Here is a 16,763-nt window from a genome sequence, read left to right as displayed (position 1 = left end):
TGAACATTGGATAAATCTAGGGCAAGGAAACTGGTGTATGCAGAGACTTTCTCCCTCATCAACAACACCTTCATACTCATCACCATCACAAGCTAAAGAGAAAAACACGCTCCTGGAAGGAGAACTGTCTGTAAACCATTTGTCCTGTCTTGTCCTGTTATCCGACTGAAAAGTGAAATGTCATCTGTAAAGCCCACTGTCTTAGATAAAGCTCTTTCCAGGAGTCTAATTATAGAAAGTCCAAGTCCTACACTGCATTGTGGACCTAGGCTAAGCTTACTTAATTACATCCACAGAGTATAGCTAAGAGAACAGAATTAGCTGGAAGAGAGGGAGAGACAGAAAGTTGATCCAAATATGTCTGCCAAGTAATGCCACTTTTCCAGTCTTCCAATAAGATGGTGTACCGTGTGCAGTTCAGGTTTTGGTGGTCGTGGTTACTTGCTCGTTTTCTTAAACTTTGCAACATAGTGTTATTTTTCATCTGGTAGAAAGAATGTGTATGTGTCCTGAGGCTCTGGAGGAGCTCTATCAAGTCTGACGAAATTACTCAAGTGACATCACAGATGTCTTCAGATGTATTGTGGGAAATGTAGGATTTTGGAGCTTAATCCATACTTGGGACTAAAAGTGAAGAAATACTGGCCCCTGAAGTATCTCTCTCATAACTTTACAAACGTGCAAGCCTGTTCATTTCACATGACATAAGACAAAAAGACATCGGGATGAAAGTGCATAATCTCAGTGTCCACTTTGTGCAGTCTAATACAATACAATACAGCTGTTGGGACTGCATTATATACAGAGGTGTTCCTAATATTCTGCCCCCTTATGTACAGTATGTAAGAAATAGAAACACCTCTCAATATGATACGGTGCATTTCAACATTACCTTCAACTATGACATAACTAATAAACATATAATTGAATCTACACTTTTTCCACAGTGTAAACAGAACCTGACCCTTATGAGCTTCATAAAGAGAGATGGGCCCATTGTATTGGCTTCAATTACATTGTACAGGTGCAGCTAAGTGAAGTGACCATTGAGTGTATGCCATCACTAGAATTTAAGCATGTCCAATCAACAATCTTTTCACATTCAGGTTGCTGGGGAGTGAATACACTCCTCAACTCCATTAAAAAAGAAAAATCACTGAGTACAGCTACCAATGAAACACTGGTTTTAAGGCCCAGCACTAAAGCTGAAACATGTTGTGGTGATCAGTTCATTTCAGTGTTGTGGCTGCTGCTGGAGCCACTGAAATCCATACTAACCTTTTAATGGTAAGCATTGGTCCCATTATCATGACTTATCTACATGTATTATAGACACAGCAAGTACACAACAGTAAGAACCCATTGAACTCATTCATTTCATATCAGAAAGACTTCAAGTCAGGTCTGATGTTCTGATGTGGTCTGGAAATAAAAGCTAGTACACTTATCCTCTATATTAGCGGTTCTCAAACTTTTTCCCGTTAAGAACCCTTAAACTGACACAAATTAGACCACGGACCCCCATTTGATTAGATTTTGTCCCAGGGTCCCTCATCTAATAAGATTTTTGCATTTAGATGTTTTATTACAGAAAGTGTTTGAAACCCATGCATAAAACAGTCATACATTCTGTCATTGTGTTGCTAATGGATGGAATTATGGTGAAAATAAATTATTTCTCTTGTTGGTGGGGAAACCCCAAGGAACCTCCTCAAGGATCCCTGGACTCCACATTGAGAACCAATGCTCTATATAGTGCCCTCAACAAGTCCACGATAGGGTGAAAAACATATTTAGTGTCTGAAATCTCAATCTTCTACTCACTACTAAACTATGGGGTGTCCCTTAATTGAGAGCACAAAGGAGTGATGATTGTGACTTGACTAGCACTAGTATGTTCCAGGTTAGCTGGTAGCACGCCAGCAACAGCAGCTCACCCACTAAGCCTTTACTGAGAGAGAACGTATGACCTTCGCTGTGCTACTTTCCGCTGTGACCTGGAACCATTTATAAGATATATTGGCAGAAATGTAGCACTTGATGTCAGGACCTTGGCCGGCCTCAAATTTGATTCAGAGATTGGCAGCTGTGAAAGATCAGTATCACCACTGCATGGAGGAGAATTCACGACATGATGCAGAGATGGCACTCAAAGCAATTAACAAGACCTAACAAACAAGACAAATATATCACCATTATTGGTCCTTAATACAGAAGTCTGTCTCAAAAAAAATATATATATATCTGTACCCATCTGTCCCTTCTGCTATTATGGGAACAGTGAAGTAGTAAAATGCCTCTTGATAGTATATTATTGGCAAATTAAGCAATTAACTAGAAATAGATTCATGAAGCGCTCTAAGGTCACATAATGTTTGTGCTGAAAAATGAATCTGGAACATTTGCAGTGTGGAGAGGACGTTTCCCATTTGTTGAAGCCGGGAATTGCTTTCCCTCCCCCGTCCCATCTCAGCAGGATATCAAAAAGATGATAGCGAGTTAATATCAGCGTGCGATCTATTGATTGCACTTGTCAGCGTTTACAATCTGGGCTCATCTATTGGTCTGCAGTCCCTCTCTCTCATTAGAGTTTTCCTGGAAGCCGAGGTGAGCCCGTCCTCTGCCTGACAAACCGCGTCGCCCTCATCCATCCAGCTCCTCGCCGTTACCAGCCTCACCAACCCCTCTTACAGCTGCGCACAAGAGCACTATCATGGTTCACTAATGCTCCTCATTAAGCCGGGCCCCCAAGGCTCTCGTTACTGTACATCTATTCCCACATGCCTTGTACCAGGCTCATGGCTTTCATCTTTGGCAGCATGTGCAGATGTCATGAATTTGCCATGTGCAATATAGTATGTGTGTCAGGATTTTGATGTCTCTGTCAGCTGCAGGAACAGATAACATGGGAAAAGGCAGCTGCTCTCGCTCCAGCTTGGTGGAGTGGAAATATCACGAATTGCACTCGTGCTGCTTGTTATAGACTGTCCTCTATCAGTGTTACCTTTTTTTTTTTTTTTTTTTTTCTGTAAAGCTGACCGTTATCACATTTCCCCTACACTGGGGATGGCGTATTTTTCTTTTGAACTCGCGTAAATATCTTTATGTTAGCTTTTCAGGATCAATATGAGTTGCAGAAATAGTTATGACATCATTTATGCGTGCTGTGTTTGACACTCCAGGTTGAGCCTCGGGGTAACATCCATCTCTGCATTTATTGCTGTTATTCTTTATGTTTTGTCTTATTGCAGTGTTCCAATACCAAACTCTCTCTGAGAGCGGAAAGACAAATATGCTTTTAACAGCCTGAAAAAGTGAGTTTTCTTCACAGCGGATAATTCTGTCCACTCCTCAGCTTGTGTAAAGGTTGTGGCAGAGCGGCAAATGCTCAGGGGATCTATATTAACTCCGCTTTGAAGTTATTCATGCAGCCCGTGAGCTCTTTGGATTTCCTTATTAAAAGCCTCTCTGATTCATCTTGGAAACAACTGAGACCAATTGGAAGGTGCGTCGTCTGGGGCTAACCTGCAACTGAAAATCTCACAGACGCAGGCACGCCCATCCAGGCGGATAACCTCCCCTGACAAATGGTGCTAAAGCTCCGCTGACAGGGAGCGTGAGATTGGTTTGAAGGATACAAATCATCCGCCGTGAGACTGAATCACAAAGTTGAGCAGCTTTGGCTCTCTATCAGAAATATGCTCTGAGTGATGGGGTGTTCTATTTATATGTGACTTGCGGTTAGGAGGGGAGTTTTATTTTCCAAGAGGGGGAGGGAAATGGGTGTGTAATACTGTACCAGTGAGAGGGGTTTAATGTGTCTGACAACATATTAAAGTGAAGAACCATGGGTGGCCTAGGTGATAACAGCTACACATTACTCATAAAATCTCATCTTTGTTGTATGGAAACCTTGTAACTCCAACTTTAGTTTTTTATGCCTCCTCGCCGGCGACAGCCAGAGCCGGAGGAGCATCGTTTTCGGGTTGTCCGTCCATCTGTACGTACGTCTGTCTCATTCTCGTGGACGCAATATCTCAGTCACGCCTTGATGGAGCTTCTTCAAATCTGGCACAAACATTCACTACGACTCAAGGATGAACTGATTAGATGTTGGTGGTCAAAGGTCAAAGGTTAAGGTCTCTGTGACCACACAAGATACGGTTTTGTGAATGCAATATCACAGTAACACTTTGAGGTATATTCTTCAAATTTGGCACAAATGTTCACTTTAACTCAAAGTTCAAGGTCAATCAGTCTCATGTTCTTGTGAATGCGATATATGAGGATCGCACAAAAGGGTATTTCATTACAAATGTCACACTGTGACCTCACAAAGCACATTCTCCGGCATAACTCACAAATTAATTCAGTAATTATGACACAATTTAACTCAAATGTTTATAAGGATAAAATTAAGTGATAATATTTTATATCCCAAAGGTCAATTTCACTGTGACATCATAATGTTCTGCAAAAACACTTATAGCCTTTATTCAATGCTGTAGCTTATAGCTGGTTGACGGAGGCAGACAACCACCAGGAGGTGATTCCAGTTTTAAAACATGTTCCTATACCAACCTATCATCCAGCCTGAGAGAGAAATTGTTCCCCCTAATATTTTTGTCCGTGCCTGCCGTATAGTCATAGCCTGGGGGCAAGATGATGTGGGTGCTAGTGTTGCGGATGGAAGCCGCAGCAGACAGCTTTTCACATCAACAGTGTTTCCTGTGGGGTAGACGGATGCAGAACACAGCGTTTTGGTTGTACTAGTTCAATTTGTGATTAGAATTAGAAAAGTAGCTAAATGCAGAATCAGCGGTTGTTATGGCTGAAGCCAGGAACACAGGCACATATAGATTTTAAGGGGGAAAAAATGACTGGCTCACAGGTGGACGGGAGAACAAGCAGGCAGGTGAATCAATGAACTCGCAGGGAAACAAACTGGAACAAGCAAGAGTCAACATGTCACATGAGGACCAGAAAACCAAAACAGGCAACCTGACAAAGAGCTGGAATAAGCGATGCAGGGCTGATTAGGAATGAGGAACAGGTGTGTCGCTGGGCGGGTCAGACAAAAATCTGAAGGTTTCTATTGGGTGAGTAGAAGAAGGCCGGTCTGGGGAGATGAGGGGAGAAACAGAGGCTGGAGATCGAGACGATAGCAGTGGTCCCCAGGCCAGCTAGCCCACAGGAAACTGCTTTAATGTACGTGACATCACTCCTCGTTTACTACATAGTGCATTACATTTGCTCTTCCTCATTTTTGTCCACCATATAGTGCCCTCAAAATCATGACACGTACACTGCAATCCCATAATGCAATGTGCTGCATGTTATGAATGCAATTACAGTTGTGTGACTCAACAGCTGTTGATTATTACCCAAAATGTTGATGATCAGTAAGTGTCTGAAACCTCAGTTTACTGCTCACAGTTGGACTACAGAGTGTCCATTATGTGGAAAGTAGTGAATGATTGAACGAGGCAGTGATTTCAGACACAGCCTAATGTTGCCATCAGGCTGAAATTCACTTCCCGTTCATTTCTGTGTGGAATGGGGCGAGACGCATTCGCTTCTGGTCGTGATTTGGCCCGCCTCCTTCGCTTTGTGCAGTTCAGTATGATTGAACTTTGACACAGAAAATCATGAGGTTTTCCAGTCATTGTTGAGAGTAGGTGGGACCGACGTCTCATTCAGGAAATATTGTTTGTTCATATTCTTGTTTTATAACTGCATGGCGAAATAATACGTCTGGCTGTATTGTATTTAATTTGAAGTCCTCCATATTGTAAGAACCTGAGCTAAAATCAAACATGCCCGTCAGTACCAGCTGACGTCACTCAGCTGGTAATGAGTGTTTGTAGCGCAAACTGTTGCATCACAATCCTCTGACATTTTAACCACACCTTTTCTCCTTTTGTACTGATCCTTGAATGTGACAAGAAATAAAAAACATATACTGACAAAGTGACACGCATGTCCTCTGGTGCTGGCAAGGTTTCCATTATCACTGCCCTATAAATGTCATATCTTGAGCTGTTTTTGATGAAAGAAAATGTTTCTTATTATTTTGCCCAAACAGTGTTTGACAGCATAACCCCAAATATCTTAGGTCTTCAGGTTCCTAATGAATCTGAACTCTTTTGATCTCACCTCACTCTTTTTTATGATTTATATATGGGAGGATTTGTACAATAACTTAAGACATAACAATATTAGATAATCCTGTGCTTCATTGACCTTGTTTTCCACTGACATGTTACCCAGTCGGATTTTCTACATTAAATACGGTTCACTTTTGACAGCCCCTAACAGAGAAGGAAAGGACAATATTCAGCAGGACTTGGCTGTACAACACATTTAACCTATAACCTGTATGACTGAATTAAAAGCAAAACGAGGCAATGTTATGTTTATAAAATATTTTACAGCCAAACTCCCTGTGCTTTCTATCATGACATGCACAGTAGAATCTTGAAGTTGATGACAATAGGAGACAGATGTGCTCCCTCAGAAACGCTCCATTCAGAAATTAAGACATTAAATATTCATGCTACTTATTTTTAAGTCATTTAGTCATTTTCCCAGCGTTTAGCTACTACAAAACACCGTTAGTATGAAGTGCCCAGTTGTCAGTAAGAATAGATCTCACAATGCCTCCATAATGAAAAGTAAAGACAGTAATTCTAAAAAATAAATCAAATGAAAATCAAATAAAAACTTAAGGATCTTGATAGTGTGGTTACAATCACAGAACAATACAATATTTCATAAACTGTGTCCTCATGCAGATGCTGAAATTTCCCTTGTGGTTGTTTTTACATTGCACACATTAAATGGCAGCTGAAAAAGACTACGACACAAATATCTGAACCAATGCTCTCACATATTCACGGAATAAACATGTGGGCACACTATGGTGTAATTATGGTGACAGAATCTGCTCAAAGCAACAAAAGCATGAGTGACAGGCTAAAGACTTTGTTGTGAAAGGGATTTTTTTTTTTTTTTTTGCCATACAGTTTACTTTAAATGCAACTACACTTCCTGTTGTCCTTTAAGAAATCCTTCTTGTATTTCTTTCCTTCTATCTTCTTTCCTTTTTGTACCTTTAGCTGGCCTCTTCATTCATATAGCAGACAGATCATGACATTTTGAAAAAGCAAGAGGATATAATTGCTATTGATGTTATTAATATTATCTTATTCCATGTTCAGTGTGTGCCCGCTTTCAGGCACGACACACCTGTAGCCTGTTGTCTTGATTGCACCTGTTGACTTCCTCTGTGGGTGTGGCAGATGTGTGACCCTGTCACTCATTGCTGCTCTGTCTTGATTCTTGTAATGGTAGATTTTTTTTTTTTTTTTTCCACAGCGCTACAAGTTGCAATCTATTCTACCAGATGTCTGTGCTTGTACGTAATTAGTAGACCAGTGCACTGCACTGCTGGATGACGTTGGACTGCGCTGTTGCCAGAGTTGAGCCAGGTTCCACTGCAGCTGAATCAACGCAGTGGTGCCTGTGAATGAGAAGCACTTGTTCATTGTTAGTCTCAATGTCGCCTCATTGGTATATTATAGTCACACCACACTTCTAAAGTTATGTCTTGGATAATGTGGTGTATAGATTAAAAAATATATATTTATGATATTAAGAGCATTTGTCCTTTACTTAATGTCTTGTCTAACATTTTTTATTATTATATTATTTATGATAAATTTGCCCTTATTTACTTTATTTTCTATTTTTTAACCTTAATATATAATAAAACTGTAAGATTTATGATTAATAGGTTTGTTGCTGCATCATATTCTAATCTCATAATAAATAAATATTCCAACAGGCAGGTGGAATTTGTTCGCCTGTCTAAACTGCTATACAGCAGGACTCTTTACATCCTCTCTTCAAGCTCTCATGGTTAGTGATCCTTTATTGGAGAGGGCACTTGTCAATACAAATCTAAATGCATGTACAGTTGATGTTTTTTTTTCTAGAGCTCTGGATCCTTGTTGGCTTATCTTTCAACAGGAGGGGGATAAATGTAAGAGGCACTTGAAGACAGGAGAACAGAGTACTTAGACGCAGTGATGACAATATGCAGTTGTATATTGATCTTAGGAGAAACATTACACTGACAGTAGCTGCTGTTCTCCCAAATGAATAAATCAGTTTGTGTCATAGGCCACTTCTGCCTTAGGGGTGTTTTCCCCCGTTCAAATTCTCAGTCTCAGTCCTTGTGTTCTATCTCTTGCTTTTTTTTTAAGTTTAAGGTTTATATTACATTTCATTTTCACATCAAGACATTTTTATTGTTTATTACTATTTATTCAGTGTCTGAAAGCTACTTTGTACAAAAGTAACATTACCTGGGGGTAGAAACATAGGCAAGGGATGAACAGTAGCACAAAACCACCATCGGACATTATTTAAACTTTGCCTGGTTCACCACTGGCCCACACATCCACCAGATGGCCGGTCCGCCTGGTGTCATCCAAACTGGAGTAAACATACTTTTGCACTCCTCCATACTTAGATAGCAGCAGTGACAGCAGTAATTCTAAGCAGGCCAATGGACTTCTTAGCCCTCTTCTAAAGCTGTAATAGGTGGATGATGGAGGCTGTAGGTTTAAAACCAAACATAAGTGAGTCCTTCTGAAAAATTAACATTGTTACGTCTATAATTTGTCACCCAATCCATTCTATCCACTGAGAAGCTTTTGTTTTTCCCCTTGCAGCTACAAATTTTGTTTAAAAGAAGCAACTCAAGCGTTATCAGCTAAAGAACAGCTTAACATCCCATTGTAGCTTGATTTAAACCAGGGTTTTGTGGAATGGTAGCCTGCAATTTTGACATCTTTGTCTGGCAACAAGGATTTTTTAAATTTTTTTTAAAATTATTATTAGCAATTTTCTTTTATCAGTGCACACATTAATCTCAGTTTAGTCATCATTAGCGCCTCTGTAAACAGTTGTACAATGTGGCTCTCAAGGGAGTTTTTCAGGGTCAGACAAAATGACCCCGGTGATGTCATCAGGGTTATTTCAGCTTGGACTTGAAGACTATAAACGTGTATTCTTAATGAAAAGCCTGTATTACAAACTGGAGGTCTAGAGTTGGAAAGATTGCTGTTGTTTACCAGACAGTGGGGTTTGACAAAAGACACTGAGTTGCATTATGGGAAGTGTAGGATCCAGTGTCTTTGGAGCTTGAGCCCTACTAGATGGATAGATGGATAGATAGATAATTTCTCAGCCTCTGCTTCTTTGAATTCATTGTTTCTCATATATGCAAGTAGCATGGCTCTAGGGATTGAAATGGTGGTCAGTCAGTCCATTGACTGAAGTCCACAGACTGAAATATCTGAATAAATATTGTATGGATTGCCATGGAAACTTCTGCATACTCATGATCCTCGGGGGATGCATCCTACTGATTTTAGTGAGCTCATGAGTTTTTATCTAGTGCAACCAGCAGGCCAACATTTTTACTTGTCCTGTACAATATCTCAACATCTGCTAAATATCTTTAAACAAACTTTCATAGATATTCATGGTCCCACAGGATTTATCATATTGACATTGATTTTGGAATCATTCTTCTTCCTTTTTACTTATTCTTTCATTTATTTTTATTCTTTATATTTATAAGATAAGGTTGTGCATGTGAATTTAGCTGTGTATACCAGGGACAATAAAGAACTTATGACTGAAATACCACTTTTGGAAGCCTAAATGACAACAGGTATAAAACCATATGACAAGTAAAATTGATGAAATGTTTTGAAACTGTATTTGGAGTAGGTCAAATCATTATACACTATATCACAATACATCAGTGAGTGAGAGTAGCAAAACAGAATAAAATATGTCAGATTATTGCTTCAAGGATTCACTACATCCACTTCTGTTTAAAAAAGACGGCCAAATGCAATGCAGTACACATCCCCAATCTACCTTGTAATTTCCTTCTGTGTGTTATCTATAGCTCCCAGCATAACAACAACAACAACCGTGTGTGTGTGTGTGTGTGAGTGTGTGTGTGTGTGTGTGTGTGTCCTAGCCTTCGAGCTCTTTAAACTGCACTGGCAGGATATAAGTGGCCTCAGATACAGAGGGAAACCACACGGACTGCGTAATGACAATGTCTGTGAATTCGATAAACCCTTTTCTCACGGGCTCTCGAACCACCCTTGCGGAAAATGTGATTACACTTCTCTACAGGAGGTGCAATGTGGGACGTTGTTGCAACTTGGCTTGTCATTGAGACCCCAGTTTGTCTGTTGCCTCATGCCCACTAACAACTTTGACACGCATGTAATGTCCGAGGAGGCCTGCGGAGGAGGCGTTTGTGTGCAGTTCCTCCTTCTGCTTTTGGAGCCGAGCGTGAGCCAGTTGCTAATGACTTGATGATACATAATATGGGTGACAGCATGTATTGTAGCTTCTTTGCTGTAAACTGACTATTAAGTTGAAGGGAATTGAAATACCGACTGAATAAAACACAGACATAGTGCGGTCACGACGTGGACGGGTTTCAATTTGAGCCAGAATGCAAAATGCCTGCCAGCTGCCAGAGGCTGTTGTTTACAGCCTCATGACTGATACATATTTTACTGAAACAGAAAAACAACTGAATTACTCTCTTACAATGCACCACAGCAGTGGTATAAGTGATCAGGCCAGTGGAGAAGGCTGCGCAGCCCGCTGTGGTTCAGTATGGCAGTCATCTCCCTCACATACACACACACACAAAAAACAACAAAAAATGTGGCTGAAAGCTGCGAGAAAAGCAGGAAAAATCCAAATGCTTCAAATAGTCACGCATCTAGCAGCAGTAACACCTCATCCTAACGTACAGCGAGTGAGCGAGCTGTAGCAGATGGAGCAAGAAAATTTGTGCAAATATACTACGAATAATGTAGTGCAATGAGGGGATGCGAGAGGAGCAAATGAGATGGTTGATTTTGTGCTGTGATTTCTTCTTCTCTGAAAATGAGTAAGTTTTGATCATTTTCTCAGCTAGAATGATTATTTTTTGTGATTTGTGCACTGTTATACTTTATATAGGCGATGATGCGACGATCTTAAATCGTGGACGAGCTTACTCTGGCGTGTGATCTACTTTTCAGATAAATCGTACAGATCAAACGTGCTGTATTTAGATATTTAATTTTCAAAGTTCAGTCACTGCTAACCAGCCCACTGTCAACCGTTAAACAGCTAGCCCGCTAACTGCAGCTGGCGACAGCACTCCTTGTGGTGTGCTGCAGCCTCGGCGAGCTTGGCGTAGTGGCGCATGTACAGGTTCTCCACCTGAGCAGAGCAAGAACCACCATCACCAGCTGTAGTCCCAAGACACTGGAGTTGCAGTCCGCGGGATGAGAGATCTGCTGCTGGCAGGGAAATCTAAAGCAGGGGGAAAAATAGCAGCGAGCAGACAACCATATGAAAGACACGTCAAAGCGGCGGAACAATAGGAATCACAGCTTCCAGCCTGGACGTTCAGAATAAAATCAGAGCAGAAAGAGGATGCAGAGACTTGTGTGTTGAAGTGACGGGCTTTGTGTCCAGGTAACCATCGCACAGCTGGTCCTGTGATCACGAGTTCAACTAAATCTGATGAATTCATGAAGTCGTGATTCAGATCATGGATTGTGATTCTACTCAAAAAGATTGTCATATGATCTTTTGGCCAGATCGCCCACCCCTAACTGCAATAAAGACCGATATTGATTAATAACTGTTACTGTCAGAATAGTGGCGTTGTCTTACAATCTGGCAAAACATATTTGTTTTCATACCAAGATAGACATGACTTCCTCTCACTTCCATCACATTTGCTTAAAACCTAGGGTCAATGTTAAAAATGTCAAAATATAGTTTTTGCTGTTAAATTATATTCACTGAACAGGCTTTTCTGAAAAGGTTGATCCCTGCAACATCAGTGTCCTTGTACATGACGGTTGATCCCTGCCGTCTCGTACGCTGTACACCGTGTCAAATTAAAACACGAACAGGAAGTATGACACAGGAAACAATACCCCAAACTGATCTCAGTTAACCGAGCAAACTTTACTGTTTTTTTTTGCCTGAGCTAGCAGGCTAATAATTCTGATTATTCTGACTAAGCTTGATCTGAGTATGTTGTACAGAAACCAGATAGTAGAATGGTTAGCAATGGTTTGACAATCCCAAACAGTCAGAAGCAGTTTCCACAGTGTGCCTGTAAGTCTGTGGACTAACTGGATTTGATCTGATCTGCAACAACTGGATGTCCCCCGGAAAAGATCCCAGTTGTTTTAAGTCATTTACCCACATGAACATTGAAACAGCTTCCTCCTATTCATTCTGGCCATTTAAAGATCATTTCCTAATGTAAGTTATGGGGGCCGAAATCTAAAGTCCTCATTTTGTGTAGAATTAATTTGAAAGTTTATCTGAACTAAATTGAGTTTTCTGCAGCCTGGACTTGTCCTATCAAGTGCTTATCTTGCAAAGTGACAGGATTTTTATTATAAAACTCCTACTTTTTGTTACTGTGCCTCCACCACGGCTCAACACTGTCCAGGGACTCACAAAGAGGGAAAATTTACATATTTAAAAGACTGTAACTCTAGAAGAAATCCACTTGCTCTGTCTAAAAAAAAAATCAGACTGTTGAAGAATCAAATGAACTGTGGATAAACTTGGAATACATTTTTGCACAGAGTGACGACTGTGGATTTCATCCATCACTTACACTGAGAGCACAATAATGGCCAGAACAGGGGGAATTATTACAGCAAGCAAAACCTGTTCCAATGTTCATATACTGTAGGTGCCTGAATGTTGATTCAAGACTGACTTTAAAAGCTGTAATCCTTGAAGTTCCTCTCCACACATGTTTTAAACTATGTAAAAATAACCTGCTATGATTCATATTTTGTTTAACATGGCGATCCCACATAAAAAAAGTAGGGGAAAAAAATAGTGAACTGGGGCTGGAGACTCAGACGAGGAGTCCGTTGAGACCAGAATCAGAGACTGGCAGACGTTTCAGAACGGTTAGTGGAGTTAGAATCTTTTATTTTTTGTTTGTTAGCTTGTAACTGGCAGTGGGTAACACAGTGTTAGTGGTTGTGCCAATGTAAACTCTTGCTCTCTGTACTTACAAGATTTTGGGTTTATTTAGCCCCGCCCCCCCTTCCCCACAAGTTGACAGGATTGGTTCCTGAGGTTTATGACGTATGAATCCTGTGGTTGTCTGAATCTGTTTTTACGAGACTGTCATTGGTTCACTGCAGTTCAAGGTGGAAATACTCAGTCATGGCATTGACTGCTTATTTCGCTCATGATTCGTCTTGTATTATATGAAAAACACCATATGGAGCCGAACTTGATTTTCATCAGAGGGGGTCTTTAATTCTCTCACCTCATCCTGAACAGGCTGGTTCTGAGCTGCTATACAGACTTGCACCACTTTTTTATTATCAAGCAGCTGATTTCACATTTAGAGTAAGTTCATATTTGTAAATGACCCACATGGTAATCAGAGTGACGCTGCATGTCACAAAGAAAGAACAACAAAGAAATCTCAGACACATTATAATATTATTAATAGGCTTGTTGTGTTGTTATAATGAGACGGCGCTCTCTTGGTATCTTTTTAAAGTCTCAATTCCCTTTCTCATTTTGTTTGCTTGGATATGAACCGCAGCAGGTTATTGCTAGAAGCAGTGTCTTTAAATGGAATTTGAATGAAGACAAGCAAATGACAGTGGATCCATTATTTGTATTCTCAAGCTGTTGTGCCTTTAAAAACTAATATAGTATATAATAAGTTCATGAATTGGCAAATCTCAAGTGATCAGCATCAACCCACCATCCACCTTCATGAGTTAATTTCAGCGTAAATATTCCAAATACGTTTTCTTAAGTGAGCATCCTGGAAGGCCGCTGTTAACAATGCAATTGACAGGGTAAGCCCAGCTGGGGACCTGCTAAAAACTGAGGCTACATTGTTCTTTTGTAGGGTCCCCTGGTTGACAGAAAAGTCATAATGAGAAAGATCTGCCCCAGAAATCAAAGCACTGCTGGGAATGCACTCGCAAGTTTTCCAATCATCAGAATGACATCCTCTGTAAGAGCGGGGGGGGGGAGCGGGACGGCGAGCGGGAGCAGGGAGACACAGCAGTGATTCCAAACCGAGAGAATAAGGTGTGTCATGACTGCCCGGGGAGAGGCCATAATGTGAGTCAGTCTACGGCGGCGGTGGCGAGAAGGGCTGGATAATGTCGTTCTTGTGTGGGCGAGGGCAAGTGCACGGGAGAAGCTGCGCACAAACACCTCAAAGAAGAGGCACTGAGTGGAATATAAAGATGTTTGCTTTCAATGGAGGGTGAAAAGAGGGGCACCCTGTCATTCACTCAACACTGAATACAACAAGGCCACATTTTCAGACTAACATATCGTACATCCTCAGCCTCTTTTATCGCTCTGAGGGGACGTGTTTCTTTTCCTTTTCGAGCAGACAATGGAGTTTTTCCATGTAATGAAAAAAAAATAAAAAAACACCATTTGTACATGTTTGACCTTGTAATTTAAGCATATTTTTCCAGTTGCTTATACATGTGGCTGAGCACAAACACATCCAGACGACTACACATGCACACCCATACTCCCACTGTCACACACACACACACACGCACACACACACACACACACACACACACACCCACGCACACACAGGCAAGGCAAACAAATAATACAGCTCTCAGACTGTGTGTTTAGACAGGCAAACAGCTTGTAGTGATGACTGGCCACAAGAATGAGAGAAAGGAGAAGGAATAATGTGCATTCAGTCATTGCTGAGATTATAATGTCACTTGGGAGCTGTGACCCTGCACAAACACCCTGCTGCGCTGTGTTTCAGTAATTTTCCATAAACCCAATCTAATCTCCCCCTCCCTCCTACACTGTTCTTTAAGGAGATTTTTTTTTTTTTTTTTTTATAGGCTTTTGTCTGAGAAACAGATAATTCTTTATAAATCAAATAAATAGCACTGGCTGAATTGTGCGAGGTTTCCTGATTGGCTCACTGCAAATATGTCTGTATTATCACCTGGGTTATTGTTTAGGATGTGTGTGGGATGGCCTTGTTTCGCAGTGCAGAGGTTAACGTGTTATTCATGTTGTCACAGAGGTCAAATCTGTACAAACGTAGTGCGGTTCTTCATGTCGGTCCTTTTAATGCATGCTGTATTATTCAATGCAATATTCATCCGAAGACCTCATGTGACCTCATATGACCTCCTCTTTGAATTGTCTGAACTTTATATGATAATGAGAGCTACATCCAAAGAACAGAAAATAATAATTTAAAAATGTGCTTTTAACTGTTTTTCTCTTTTATTTTCTTCCCATAGGCTGATTGATCATCTTGCTCTCTGAGTGTGAATGTGTGGGCTTGAGGTGTTTTTGAGGGACCATATGGCACAATACCACACGTTATAGGTAAGATTCTTTTTTTTTTTTATTTACTGTTTAACATTGAAATAGTTTGAGGCCTGAAATTACCCCCAGAAAAATCCTTGACCTTTCTTATCCAAGCAACCTGAGGCCTTGGCAGGATATTCACAGCTCAGACGACTTTTAACATGATAAGTGGAACAGAAACCTCAGGGGGGAGGTGATAAATTTGAGCCTTTAACACCAGATTTGTGGATTTGGTTGGTGAATTCTTCTCATATTCTCTTTATCCTCCACCCAGGAGTGATGCTTAGTATCTGGAATTAATCACTCAGGTCAGCTAATAATGAAAGTCCTGCCTGCAATTCTTCATTTAAATTCCTTACCGCAGTGGAGAACACAAACAAATCAGATAGGCTAGTAGCACCTCCTGCTTGTATTACATGCAGCCTATTCCTGTCAGTTCAGATTGGTATGCAATCAAATGCTAGCTGGAAAATAAACAGTACATTTCTGTTTTTTATGGTGACTGTTGTTGTGGTCTCTAGGCTGAGAGGTTTGGTAACAACCTCCAGGATGAAAATAATTTTCACTTTCAGTACACCTTTTAACTTCAAGTAAGTTAAAGGGACCCTCAATTAATTTTGCACACAAAGGTCATTTTACTCATCATTAGTACTACTCAACACGTCAAAACAGTTTCATAATAATAGGTCCATGGTTTTGAAGGGAGCTTTGATGTGATGATTACATCAGGGTTACCTTGAAGGGAGTTTGAATTCATGGGGAGTAACCAGGCAGGCAGGGTCAAAGGAAATGATGGATCAGGAGAAATATAGTCCATTTATTTTGCATGTCGCTCAGTTTATTAGGGAATTTATAACACTTGAAAACAACTGTATAATGTTTCCTCAGACTCAAGTTACTCTAGTACTCACTTAAACAGTGAAAGATGCTGTTGATAGTATGATTATTGTGTCTGTTGTCTTTTTCTGTGCGGCTGATCCAAGCACTTCTAGCTGACGATCTCTGAACTTTTCAGAATGGTGCGGGTGTCGTCGCTGTAGTTTCTTTTCAGGCAACCGATCAGATGGGGCAGGACTTGTTACCCTTATAACTAAGGGTGATTGATGTTTCTTCTTTTTTTTGCCATTAAAGGGTTTTTTTGGGAGTTTTACATATCAGAATCAAGGGTCTGAAGATAGAGGGTGTTTATCTGTACATATATGTGCAGATAAAATCCTTTCAAGCTAATTTCAGGCTGTATAAATAAAATTGACCTGACATGATTCGACTTAATAGAAACAAGTCCT

General features: G+C 40.5%; 1 long non-coding RNA gene across 1 annotated transcript in view; it reads left to right on the top strand.

Moving 5' to 3' along the window:
* LOC111225277 overlaps positions 1-15,496 on the top strand; it is a 43,966-nt gene extending 28,470 nt beyond the window's left edge. Inside the window, exon 3 of the long non-coding RNA XR_002665262.1 lies at positions 15,408-15,496. This is a non-coding gene — a long non-coding RNA (uncharacterized LOC111225277). The remainder of the gene's footprint in view (positions 1-15,407) is intronic.
* Positions 15,497-16,763: the final 1,267 nt, after the last annotated feature.

The sequence above is a fragment of the Seriola dumerili genome, unplaced genomic scaffold (assembly GCF_002260705.1).
Source record: "Seriola dumerili isolate Sdu_G_001 unplaced genomic scaffold, Sdu_1.0 BDQW01000149.1, whole genome shotgun sequence".
Taxonomy (NCBI): Eukaryota; Metazoa; Chordata; class Actinopteri; order Carangiformes; family Carangidae; genus Seriola; species Seriola dumerili.
The sequence above is the reverse complement of the archived record's forward strand: the minus strand, read 5'-3'. Positions and strand labels throughout refer to the sequence as shown.